Below are 13,779 nucleotides of genomic sequence, written 5' to 3' on the forward strand. Positions count from 1 at the left end.
ATAGTTTTTCTTAATTCGCAGCATCCTGTTGGTTGGTGAAATCGATGCAATATAGCTTAAACAAAATATTGCTAATAAAAAGCATATCCCACCACTGGAATCCCGACGCTGACGCCACCCCCGCCGCAGCCGCCCCCGCGTGCCACTGCCACTGCCATCGCCCTGACACTGCTGCTGGTGAAAGTTGGGTCTGTTTTCGTGTATACAGTTAGAATTCTTCGGGTGTTATACTGACGTCACAGAAATCCAAGACGCGCTCACGCTGGTCCCATACGCAATGACACTTAGCTGTGATGTGATCCAGCACCGAGAGAGATGTCCCAATGCTTCCCAGAATATCGCAGGGTGCATTATTCCAAGCGATCCTTTCGCCATTGTTTTCTGCAGACGAAACATTCAGCGGTAAAATTTTTTTGCACAGATCGCTAAATTGCACTGACAGTTAAACACCGCAAAAGTTGTCTTCAGATCATCAAATACATACAAGACTCGCAAGAATATTGAAAGCCCGGTACATATTTACCAGTGTAACTACAATTAAATATTACGATAGCTGCTACAGTCTGACACCGATCGATGTACAGGTAATGTCTCCTCTTGTCGGCTGTGGTTCTGGAACGAAACTCAGTATCCATAGCGAACTCTTGCAAATTGCATAGTGTCACAGAAATACTTAACATGCGCTTTTGTAGGAGATTTCGTGATGTCTCGGCTTGTATGCACGGAAATTCTTGCCCAACAGAGCCTGCATACGCTATTTTTAGTGCAGAATAACGTGGCAGCGGGTTCATCAGGTGTTACCCTTCCTCCTTTCGAGATATGCAAATGTTCTCACCGCTAAAAGCCTGTGCACAATCGCGAAAACACCGTTAATCGTTGTTGTTGTTTGGAAAGAGCGCGCACTCTCTAAGCACAGACGGGGGAAATCAGAACAATTACGCAAACAGAATTCGAGGCACTGTCTTACAGAAGAGAGAAAACTGGCTGGAATTTTCGGTATCCTACAGCTACAGGTCTGGAGATGTCCTAATGCCACAGTGGCATTAGGTCTGCTTCAACTTGTCTTCGAACGCTTGCTTTCTCAGAACTTTCCATACATACCTTGTCCTCATCTTGTTCGAATCAGTTTGTAGACGCCCCTACGTCCTAGCACAATGGATGTCTTGTTAATGAATAGAGCATTATGATTGTATTTTGTACAGATCACCATACTGCATCGACAATTAAACCCTGCAACGTGCCCTACATATCGTAAAATACATAAAGACTCTTACTCAATTACACCGCTCTCCCACTGAGGACAGGATCTTAATTTACAAGCCAACTAAGGTGTTTCTCATGTCTAGAGAACAAGCAAACGTCTCTTTCAACTGCGAGATGCACACCCCACAGTCGAACTTCTCTCAACTCAATAAAGGCGCGAAATCTGCAAAAGCAGTCAACCAAACAATTTACATGGGAGGGAATAACAGTCCAACGCAAATGCACCTCCATATTCATTCTCAAATTTCCACTTGATCACGAAAGCTATCCAACACATACTAAGTATTAGTTCGCTATTCGTCTACAGGATGGTAAAGTTAACTCAGATACATTCCTACACTCCAACAGGCCATTGCATTTAACTCACAAGGGGAGGCCGCCAATTGTGAAATTCAGATTCGATTCATACTGCGCATAATAAAAGCTCATGGCCAGAGGTGTAATGTGGCAAAGCACCAAGATGCACTTCTCAGCCGTTGTCGAGAAAATCGACAGTTAAAAGAAACCGTTGCGGTGAAATGCTCTCTATGGTTAATAGTTTTATACACAGTCGTGGCGCAGCGATAAGCGCTCGGGTTTGTAATCGGAAGGTCGGTCGCCGGATCGATTCTCGCGCCATGCAACATTTTTTTTATTATTAGTTTTTTGTAATATATATGAACTATTAATGAATTGCTTATGCATTTTGATGAAGGCGGATCGCTCTCCTATTGTACCGCCTCCATTTTTCCATTTGTTTAACAGGGTGTACCAAAGCTCTCACGTCCGCACTGATTTTCGACGATGTTATAAGTTGCGGTAGGGACCGCATCTACCTTCTTTCGAAGTTAGCAGGCAACTACGCTTATGCGGCGGCTCGTTTCGGCCCATTCAACATCTGTCCTTCAAGTGTAACGAGCGAGTAACGGAGCTTATATTTCATACCTGCCACAGCAAATTTGTGTTCGTGGGGTTTCTATTCTAATTCGAACGTTTGACTTACGCTATACGTATTCGTTTCGGAATATCGTTTCTACGTCTTCCGTTAACTATACGTGGTTAACATTATGAAGACAATTAATAACATTTGTGAAATACAACTTTGTTTGCGGAAAACATAATGATGTTCGAAGTCGCCAGTTTTTGCACGACAAACGACTTTCAACAACTTATTATATGCATAATTGATGCAACTGATTGCCGGGAATTATATATATATATATATATATATATATATATATATATATATATATATGTGTGTGTGTGTGTGTGTGTGTATGTGTGTGTGTGTGTGTGTGTGTGTGTGTGTGTGTGTAGACACATTTGAATAACAAAAAACAAATACTAAAAAAAAAATTGCATGGAGCGAGATTCGATACGGCGACCTTCGGATTACGAACCCGAGCGCTTACCGCTGCGCCACGACGCTGTCGATAATGATTAATCGTTGAGAGTATTTCACCGCAACGGTTTATTTTAACTGTCGATTTTCTCGACAACGGCTGAGAAGTGCATCTTGGTGCTTTGCCACATTACACCTCTGGCCATGAGCTTTTATTATGCGCAGTATGAATTGAATCTGAATTTCACAATTGGCGGCCTCCCCTTGTCAGATACATTCCTACACTCCAACAGGCCATTGTATTTGGACAGATGCTGCTGTTAACGGAAACATGAATCATTTGCACCACAGGCCATGTATGCACCGAATCATTCTAGAAAACCGGTCACATATATGTTTTATCATTATACTTACAATGAAATGTTATGATCGCAGTCTCAATTGAATGGCATTCGACAATGAGCGAAGTATCGGAAATACACCCTGCAGAAGGCAGTGGCTCTGGAAATGGAAATATACGTACCTTCCTTACGACTGGACACAGTCATTTCCTGTACACAAACACATAATTTATAAACATGATGCTCAAATGTGAACATATCACGCATCCCCTATTACTAAGTATAATACTTCGTCAATAGCTGATTGCTTACGATACGAAGTAATACTGAACGAAAATCAATGATGGGTGTGCGTGTCTCTTAGATTTCTTCCTGCAAATGCTACCACTGTGTCTTAGAAAGAGAGACGTAATCGGCCAGATGTTAACAAAACCCAATCGCAACACCTACTGCATGTTAGTGTGACAAGCGATCTTGGTTCTACAAGTGCACACAAGTATCCATGTTAAAAGCTATACCCGCTTCACGAGTCGAGGTACGGCATTAACTCTAAATGATGTGGTTTTTTCTGGACCACTACCGTGACCGTGATAGTAGGAAAGTATATTATCAGACCATGACGCAACCTAGTAATAAAATTACCACATTTTGAAATTGACTCGGCTAAGGAACGTAGTATGTAAGCGGTATTTGCGACTCCCTCAAACCGCCGCCAGTTAGATAATTCTATAGTATTTGCAGCGTATTCTGTCTCAAGACCATATCAGAGGTTCTGCGATACATCCACTGAGTTATAGGTGATGACTGACTGAGAAGGAACACAAAACAGTAATAGTAGATGATGTGCCAATTGATGTCATGAGAAAATGTACACTAGCTTCTCAGATCTCTAGTGTTACGCTATCCGCTAGAAATGATGTCCATGATTTGGAATCGAGTCTTTCCATTCAAGAACATACCTGCGTTGGAACCTATTGACAGTTCCTTTAATGATTACCACCACTACTCAGTCACATTTCTGGCACTCTCACGTCTCGTAACGAGTCACCTTTCCTGAACCCAGCTGGTACAGTAAAATTCCAACGTGGTTTTAGTCACCCCCTATGCAACTTGCAACTGCTCCCATTTCTACAGCTTTCTGCATGTGATTGTTCCAATTTAAGTCGGAACTGAGCATAAGTCGGAGAAAGACATATCCACAACCTTCTGTAACCCATGTAGAAACAGAACGACCTGAGTTACTGCAGCAGGACCATGTTTTGGCCATTAAGTGGAAATGCGCGCAACGTGGTACGTCTCCAAACTAGATAGTGGAGATGCCCTTTTTCCCGCCATTTTATTAGGTTAGTAGAGGTTGCATTGTCCTGATGGAATTTGAACTTCTCACCAGGGGCCTGTGGCACTTTCCCACCAGAGAGGTTAATTAATTGATCAATTTAATTAAGTAGTCAATGTGACCAATCTTCCCGCCATTTTCTTAGGTTAGTAGAGGTTGCATTGTCCTGATGGAATTTGAACTTTGCGACAGGAGGGTGTGGTACTTTCCTGCCAAAAGCCACCATCTTGGATAATGGTACTGGCGTCATCAACTGACATCACGGTCGCCATCTTGGATGAGGTCATGCGCTGTGCACGTAAGTACACATTAGTGCATGTTAGTACACGTTAGTCTGGCAACATGGGTCGGTAGGGGGACGTGGCTGTCGGTTGAGGATAGTGGTGGAGACTAACTATTTGCTTCAAAGTCCAGGTGGGCGTGGCACTCTCGAAAATTGATTCCGAGTCAATGTGGGCGTGGTACTCGCGAAAATCTCCCACCTGGGTGGCGTGGCGGGGGGAGGGGGGGGGTTCAAATGGCTCTGAGCACTATGGGACTTAACTTCTAAGGTCATCAGTCCCCTAGAGCTTAGAACTACTTAAACCTAACTAACCTAAGGACATCACACAGATCCATGACCGAGGCAGGATTCGAACCTGCGACCGTAGTGGTCATGCGGTTCCAAACTGTAGCGCCTAGAACCGCTAGGCCACCCGGGGAGGGGGGGCGTGGCACTTTACCACAAGAGACGTTACTAATTGATCTATCTATTTAAGTAGTCCATCTGTTTGATAAGAGTGAGAGTGAAACCTGTTCCAATAACTCAGACCTGAAAGTTTACCTGTAGCAGCAAGGGGGGACAGGGTTGGGGGAGGCTGAGTGGTGGGACAATAGGTTAAGTGCCTGTCAATCAAAAGGAAATGGGGGTGATAAGGAAAAGCACTTAACAGAACAGTAGTATCTGTCAATCAAAGGAGGCTAACTTGAGCCCAAAACAGAAAAATTTTGTTTGGTTCTCTGCGCACTCTCAACATCAGTATAATAACGTAGTTTACTGCTTCGGTGGTAGCCAGCAGCACTAAGCAGACCATAGAGTGAGTCTAGAATGCTTGGGAAGTCGCCACTAGTAGCAGCACTGGTTATGCTACCTAGACACGTGTTTGTTGTTTATTTCACTCTGCAAACTTTCGTCTGTAGAGACATCAGGAATAGCCTAAAACTGGAGGTAAGTGCATATATTTCATATTTAGTTTATCATCAAAGCCAACTGAGGGCAGTTCATGTCCTGAATACCTCATTAATTGTACAATATGTGGTTAAGTACAACTGGTACACGTTACCTGTAGCCACATTTCTTGCTGTTCAGTGCATTAATAAGTTTGGGGTCAAGTTGCCCAGTAGAATTAAAGTTCTGCACTGGAAAACCTAATTTTGTGGTTGTTTTCTTTCAGGATTATCTGATTCAATGCCTTATAAATATATAAGACTACCTGGAAACTGGACATACACTGACTTTACTCCCGAAAAGTGGGAAGAATGCCTGGAAGCTATAAAGGGTAGGAGGATGGCACAGCGAGAAGCAGAGAGGTTTTATAATATTTGCAGAGCCACTATCAAGAGGAAACTAAAAAATCAACATCCAGGGAAACTGGGGACCCGAGAATTTTTGCAGATGAAGAGGAGCTTGAGTTTCCTACCCACCTCCACATGCTGTGTGACTTTGGGTTTCCTTGCGACTAACTTGATTATATATTTGTCATAAAAGCTTACTTAGGTCGACAGGGACGTATGATTGGTTGTTTTAAGAATAACTTGCCTGGAAGAGATTGGGTTAAGTCTTTTCTACATAGACATTGCAGTCTTTCAGTTCGATTTGCAGCTAACATAAAAAGAACAAGAGCGGCTGTCGATGAAAAGATCATCACTGAATACATTCAAAATGTGGGACAACTGCTCAAGGAAACCCCCCCCCCTCCTGAAATTGTCTGCAACTATGACGAAACCAATATGAGTGATTATCCGGGCAGTAAAAAAGTAATTTGTCGAGCGGATAATGAATACCACAAAATCCAGCATAAGTGTAATATTTTGTGGCAATGCAGCTCGACAGTACATTCCACCTTATATCACATATATAACGCCGAAAATCTGTGGTCAACTCGGACAGAAAGTGGCCCACCTGGGACTAGATATAACCGCAGTAAGCATGGATGGATCGATCTAGCAGTTTTTGAGGACTGGTTTACCAGTAATCTGCTTCCAATTCTTAAGAAACAAGAAGGTAAGAAGGTTGTAATTGGTGACAATCTTACTTCACACCTCTGCATCAATGTGATTCAGCTCTGTGAGGAAAACAATGTGCACTTTGTTGGTTTTACACCTAATTCTTCGCACCTCACTCAGCCACTGGATGTGGCATATTTCAGGCCTCTCAAAATGAGGTGGAAGGATGTTCTTGACCTTTGGAAGCAATCAGATGCAGGTAAAAGAATCGGTGTGCTTCCAAAGGATCAGTTCCCAATGCTGTTGTGAACTGTTTTAGAAGTAATTGGTCCAAACATGAAAAGCAGCCTAAAGGCAGGTTTCAAGAAAGCTGGATTGGTGCCTCTAATTGACAATCAGATCATACGCTGTTTGCCAAATCAAGACAAATCCAAGGCAAATGTACACTTGTCTATGATTGGGGATGCATTTCTTCAACAACGTCAAGAGAAGAGGGGCGAGTTTGTTACACCTCGCTCTACTAAGAGGAAAAAACTGCAAGTGCCATTTGGACAGAGGGTAAGTGTGTCTGATTTCTGCTACACCAGTAACACCAGTGCCTCTGTTGAAAACACCCAACACCAGGAAGAAAGTCCAAAAATGAAAGTATCTTCAAAAACAACCAAGACCACCATACAAAAACGAAAACAAAAATTGGAAGTCTCCATGTCAGATGTAGATGACGCATTCAGTTGGTGACAGCGACTTCAGCCTCCACAATAGTGATAAGGAACATATAGGACACTTGTCTATGACTTCTTGCCAATCCAAAGGCAAATCAACACCACGACCGGCGCCTGTAACGAAAGATGACCTAAAAATAGGCAAGTTTGTTGTGGTAAAATGGAACGAGTAGGAATACCCAGTCGACTGCATGGAGCCTACACTAAAAGACTGGAGGTGGCCCAAAAATAAGGATGTCTTGTTGTATAAATTTGAAGATGTGGTAATCACAATAGAACCCCCAAAATTAATAAAAAGAGGTTTGTTTTCTTTAACTGGACTCTAAACATTGTTATATCCCTATTGTTTGTACAATATTTAAAAAGTATTGTTCAAAACTAATGTTCAAAATTCATATTTGTCCTTAAACGTTTGGATGTTCACTGGATGTTCAGAAATTATGTTATTCAAATAACCATCAACCTACTTGGACCCAAACTGCCTTCAAATGGTAGTATCTATGGGAATTACCAACCGTAAGGTTAACTTGAGCCCAAATAAAATAGAAAAATAAAAATATTTACTACATCACAAACAATACATACTGCACATTAAAGTATCCATAATAAACTATAGTTTGATAATGTAATGTGAGTATGTCAGTGAAAAAAATATAATGTCAGAAGTTTCGAAATCTGGGCTCAAGTAACCTACATTTACGGTAAACAACCAGCACTAACAAAATGTGCCAGCACTCCCTTCCTGAGGGGGGAGGTGGAGGGGGTTACAATAAGTTGACGTGGAAAAGCACTTAACACAACAATATGTCGACATGGAAAAGCACTTAACAGAATAATAGGTTTGCCCCTGAGTGCATACCTGCCCCTGGCGTCGGCAACCTGCACTAACAAAATGTGCTCGTACGAACATTGCTCAACTACTGTGGTTCATCCATTCCTGCCAATATCGTCGAATAGTCATTCCAAAAAAAAAAAAAAAAAAAATGGCTCTGAGCACTATGGGACTCAACTGCTGTGGTCATCAGTCCCCTAGAACTTAGAACTATTTAAACCTAACTAACCTAAGGACATCACACACATCCATGCCCGAGGCAGGATTCGAACCTGCGACCGTAGCAGTCGCACGGTTCCGGACTGCGCGCCTAGAACCGCGAGACCACCGCGGCCGGCAATAGTCATTCCAGTTTAGCTGTCGAGTGATCTGCCGGTCTTTGCCCAATACACTTCTTCTATCAAATGCTAACATCTGCATATAATATTGTTAAAAATCTTCTGTTTAGTTACGGCGCATCATATTTCCTTCTAAAAGAATCGACGTTTCGACCCCTCTGCTGGGATCTTCCTCAGGAATGGTACAGTATCCACAGTGTTCTAGCAATAGTGGACATCGTAATACTCCTGAAGAAGATCTCAGCAGAGCGGTCGAAACGTCGATAATTTTAGAAGGAAATATGACGCGGCCTAACAACCCAGAAATTTTAACGTTAGTGACAACGACCATGAAAGCCTACAAACTTACTCGTACATAAATCTGCATATATTGCTCACGCGCCTGTATGCGAGGCATAGTACATGGAATGAAATTGTTGAAAACTTTATGCCCTGGTATCGACATCTCCTGTTTACGATCCTTGTCAGCTGCGCCAGCCGACGTGCGTATCACCCACCAAACGAACTCCCAAGGAGTGTTATAATCCAGTTCACGACCTAGAATAACACTTGAACGCTCACGAATTACTCACCGCCAGTTGTTCGCGCCTTGCTGCCCGAATTCTGTCTTCTGTCGTAAGAGAGACAAACAGATGACTCGATCTGACTATATAAAAAGAAGGAGAGAAGAAGAGGAAGGAGTTCGATACAGAGCAAAAAACAGCAACAGTTTTGAGTAATGGAAGCTACGTGCGTATTGCGAGTAACGCACCATTAACGACCGCAGCTGGCACGGATAATTATGTCAATATCGAATTTTATGTTTGTTCTCGAAATAGTAAGGAAAACCACGACATTTGTTGTCTAATAAACAAAATGTCTAGGGCCCGATTACGTTCCCAGCCACCGCTTAAATTCTGAATAAAAATCAACAGCAATCATGCCTGACGACTTACGCAAGAAGTCATCTTCATTTTTCCAAAGACTGTATCAAAGAGGATGGATGAGCGGATGGAGATAGAGGTCAATCAACGACCCACGCTTAGGGTGGGAAACTGAATCACCAACAACTTCCTTGAATATCTGGAAATGTTGATTATGGAAACGTTTGGATTAGAACTATTTCAGTCAGTTATCGAAAATTCGAGGCCACATGTAAACAAGGTACTGGAAAAAGTCCCCTGTTGATAAGCAAGCAAAGTTATCTCGGATGCTCTTGACGGAATGGTTTATGGCCGCTTCAAGTACTTTGCGTTGTTGCAAGGTCCACAAATAATGATTAATCTGTCTTTCCAGGTGTGGTATGCTTATCAGCCACATACACGATAAAGTCTGTTGCAAGTCATAAAGGGCTTTTCTCATTCAGAGCGCCGGCCGCGGTGGTCTCGCGGTTCTAGGCGCGCAGTCCGGAACCGCGCGACTGCTACGGTCGCAGGTTCGAATCCTGCCTCGGGCATGGATGTGTGTGATGTCCTTAGGTTAGTTAGGTTTAAGTAGTTCTAAGTTCTAGGGGACTGATGACCACAGCTGTTGAGTCCCATAGTGCTCAGAGCCATTTGAACCAGCCATTTCATTCAGAGCATTCATCAGCATAACGTGCTCCTGTTCTCGCTCTACTAAACGATTCGTGGGGAAACTGAATGACTCTGCAAAAACTGTAATGATTGCCGGTGACAAAAGTATACTGACGAGAGGTCCAAACTCATCCACATCAAACACAGCCAGTAGAATAAAGGAACAGGTTTACAACCGGTCCGCGGCCAAAACGTCAACCACTGGTCTTGTAAAAACTCAGGTTCTGCAATTCCAAACAAATAAAAAAGGCTTGAAGGTACCAGAAATAGTTATCAATGGGCATACATTGGATGAGGCTCCACGTGAGAAGTTCATGGGTACGCAGATGAAGAGTAAACTGAGGTGGCAGCAGGCCGTGGATAAGTTAACCAAAAAGTTCTGCCTACTATGCACTCAGAAATCTCTTTCACTGTGCTGACTTGCAGAAAAGATTGCTAGCATACTTTGCATACTTTCATCCAATTCTTGTGTGAAATGGAATTTTCTGGGGCATTGCAGCGATGACGAAAAAAGTATTTATTCTATAGAAGCGTGAAATAATAACTTTTCTAGAATGATTTTTTCATTCTGCAGCGGAGCGCACGTTAGTATGAAACTTAGAAGCAAATTGAAACTGTGTAACTGACCGGGACTCGAACTCGGGACACTTGCCTTTCGCCAGCTAGTGCCCCATCAACTGAGCTACTCACGCGTGATTCACGACACCTCCTCACAGCTTTTCTTACTTCAGTACCTCATCTCCTGCCTTCTATTCTTCATACAGCACCAGCATTCTTTTCAGAAAAAAAATGGTTCAAATGGCTCTAAGCACTGTGAGACTTAACATCTGAGGCCATCAGTCCCCTAGATTTAGAACTACTTAACTAACTTAAGGACATAACACACATCCATGCCCGAGGCAGGATTCGAACCTGCGACCGTAGCAGCAGCGCGTTTCCAGACTGAAGCACCTAGAGCCGCTCGGTCACACCGGTCTGCTTGGAAGAGAAGGTAGTGTGGAGACATAGGTTAGCCACATCCTGGAGGAAGGTAGGAGATGACGTAAGGATGTGAGAATGGGATGTGAGTCATGTTTGGGTAGCTCAGTCGGTAGAGCACTTGTCCGCGAAAGAGAAATGTTCCGGGGTTCGAGTCCTGGACCGACGCAAGGTCTGAATCTTCCAGGAAGTTTCAATAAGAATGTTGCGTATAAATTGATACCAAAATATCTTTCATAAGCGTCTTCAGTGACCTAGGAATACTTACATGCCAATACTTACTGACGCTGATGGTACTTGTGGTTAATGACAAGAGTGTATTCTGGAGCAATTCACATACATTATACTAGAAGTAGAAGTAATTTTCTTATGGACTGTTCATCCCTCTTATGGTTTATAATGGAGTTGTATATTCTAGGGCAAATATTCTATAGCACGTTGGATATCAGGCAGGAAATTGAACATCACCAAATATTGAAACACAGAGTATGTGAACATCTCATTCGCTACTTCTTCTACAGTATATTTCAATACTTGGACTGAGCAGCATAGAAGGCGAAGCAGTGACTATTTCCACAGTAGCCATTTTTCTCCTAACACGCATACACAAAGTAATTACCATAATTAACAGCCTGAGTGGACTGTTCTAGTCATAGTTTGTTGTTAGTATACTTCACAGAAGTAGCCAGCAGTGGTTTCCTCTCTTTGTGTCAATGTATAACTCGACTAATTCCACATTCCTGGAAGTTCTGCTTCTTGGTGGGATTGATGGACCACAATATGTAAATGAATGAATGAATAGTGACCACATGAATGAAAGACGAACTATATTAGATAAACATGAAAAATGAGTATGATGAACAACAGTGCATCGTGACTGAAATTTTATGCACATTTTATACAGACTGAATATACACCAGCCATGATCGTGGCCACAACTATTGACAGATCGTCCTAGGCAACAGTGTCAGCATCTTGTTTAGATACAAGGCTATCCTGCTGCACCTGATGATCGCACGATTCCGCTAATGAATATTTAAAAATAAACATGACTGAAGTTGAAGTGTTATTTTATGCACTAGCTGACAAATCCAGCATTGCCTGGGTATTCATTCTGCCAGTTTTCTATCAGAAACGAAAACAAAAAGCGAACTGTGTTTCTAGTGAAGTATAGAAAAAAATTCATTTTCATGTGTTCGTGGTAAAACCTTTGAAATAATGAAACAGTCGTACAAAAAATATGCATAATGTACAAACGTATAAATACAGTGTTCAAAATACGAAAGGCGATCCCAGACAGTTTCTACATGCTGGGCGCAGCTTCTTCGAGTGGGCCCAACTCAGTTTTGCAAATGTCTATACGGCAACGGCTCTTCATATCTCCGTAGAAAGCTATTGTGTTCACCTGGAGACGTTTGCTCTTCGCAATTGAAAGCTGTCAAAAGTGCTGCCAGATGTCAGGGATTTTCTTGTCTGTAGGAGTGTCTTAGAAGTAAAGAATAAATGTATTAAAACTTCATGCATGATGCGACATTTTTTCATGTACCTCAGTGCTTATGACCTTGTATCTCTTGAACAAAGTGTCGTACAATGACATATTTGTGAAGGTACATGCAGCGGCGTATGTGAATACTGTCAGAAAAATGTATTGCGAATGGAATTAGTAGAAAAGAAGTAATGAATTTAAAAGTCATGCATGATACAGCAGTTTTTGACGCATATCATATTTATTACATCATATCCCATGAACTATGTGTGGTAATATGACATGCTTTGCATTTAGCGGCATATGTGGGTACTCCCCGCGAAATTTATTGCGAATACAGTTAGTAACACAGAAATAATACATTTAAATGTCAGGAAATTGGAAATTTGTGGTAAGCTCCTATGGGACCAAACTGCTGAGGTCACCGGCGTACACACTACTTAATCTAACTTAAACTAACTTACGCTAAGGACAAAACACACACCCATGCCCAAGGGAGGACTCGAACATCCGACGGGGGTAGCCGCGTAAATTTCAAGCATGATGCGGCAGCTTTTCACACATCTCGTTGTTTATGACGTCATATCTGGTGAACTACGATAGGTGGGTGGTTCTTACCTCCACAGCGATTGTTACCTGACGCTAAGGGATATGTGTACCAAGTTTAGATGAAATCGGTCCATTGGTTTAAGAGGACATGTGGAACACACAAAATATATATACTGAGTGCTCAAAAAGTCAGTACAAATTTGAAAACTGAATAAATCACGGAATAATGTAGATAGAGAGGTACAAATTGACATGGGGTTTTATTATAACAAAAAAAAACAAAAGTTCAAAAAATTTCAGACAGATGGCGCTTCATCTGATCAGAATAGCAATAATTAGCATAACAAAGTAAGACAAAGCAAAGATGATGTTCTTTACAGGAAATGCTCAATATGTCCACCATCATTCCTCAACAATAGCTGTAGTCGAGGAATAATGTTATGAACAGCACTGTAAAGCATGTCCGGAGTTATGGTGAGGCATTGGCATCGGATGTTGTCTTTCAGCATCCCTAGAAATGTCGGTCGATCACGATATACTTGCGACTTCAGGTAACCCCAAAGCCAATAATCGCACGGACTGAGGTCTGGGGATCTGGGAGGCCAAGCATGACGAAAGTGGCGGCTGAGCACACGATTATCACCTAACGACGCGCGCAAGAGATCTTTCACGCGTCTAGCAATGTGGGGTGGAGCGCCATCCTGCATAAACATCGTACGTTCCAGCAGCTGTTTATCAGCAAGGCTGGGGATGATGCGATTCTGTAACATACGGGCGTACCTCTCACCCGTCACGGTAGCAGTTACAAAACCAGATTCACGCATTTCCTCGAAGAAAAAAAGGCCCGATAACGGT

Source organism: Schistocerca americana, chromosome 6, assembly GCF_021461395.2.
Source record: "Schistocerca americana isolate TAMUIC-IGC-003095 chromosome 6, iqSchAmer2.1, whole genome shotgun sequence".
Taxonomy (NCBI): Eukaryota; Metazoa; Arthropoda; class Insecta; order Orthoptera; family Acrididae; genus Schistocerca; species Schistocerca americana.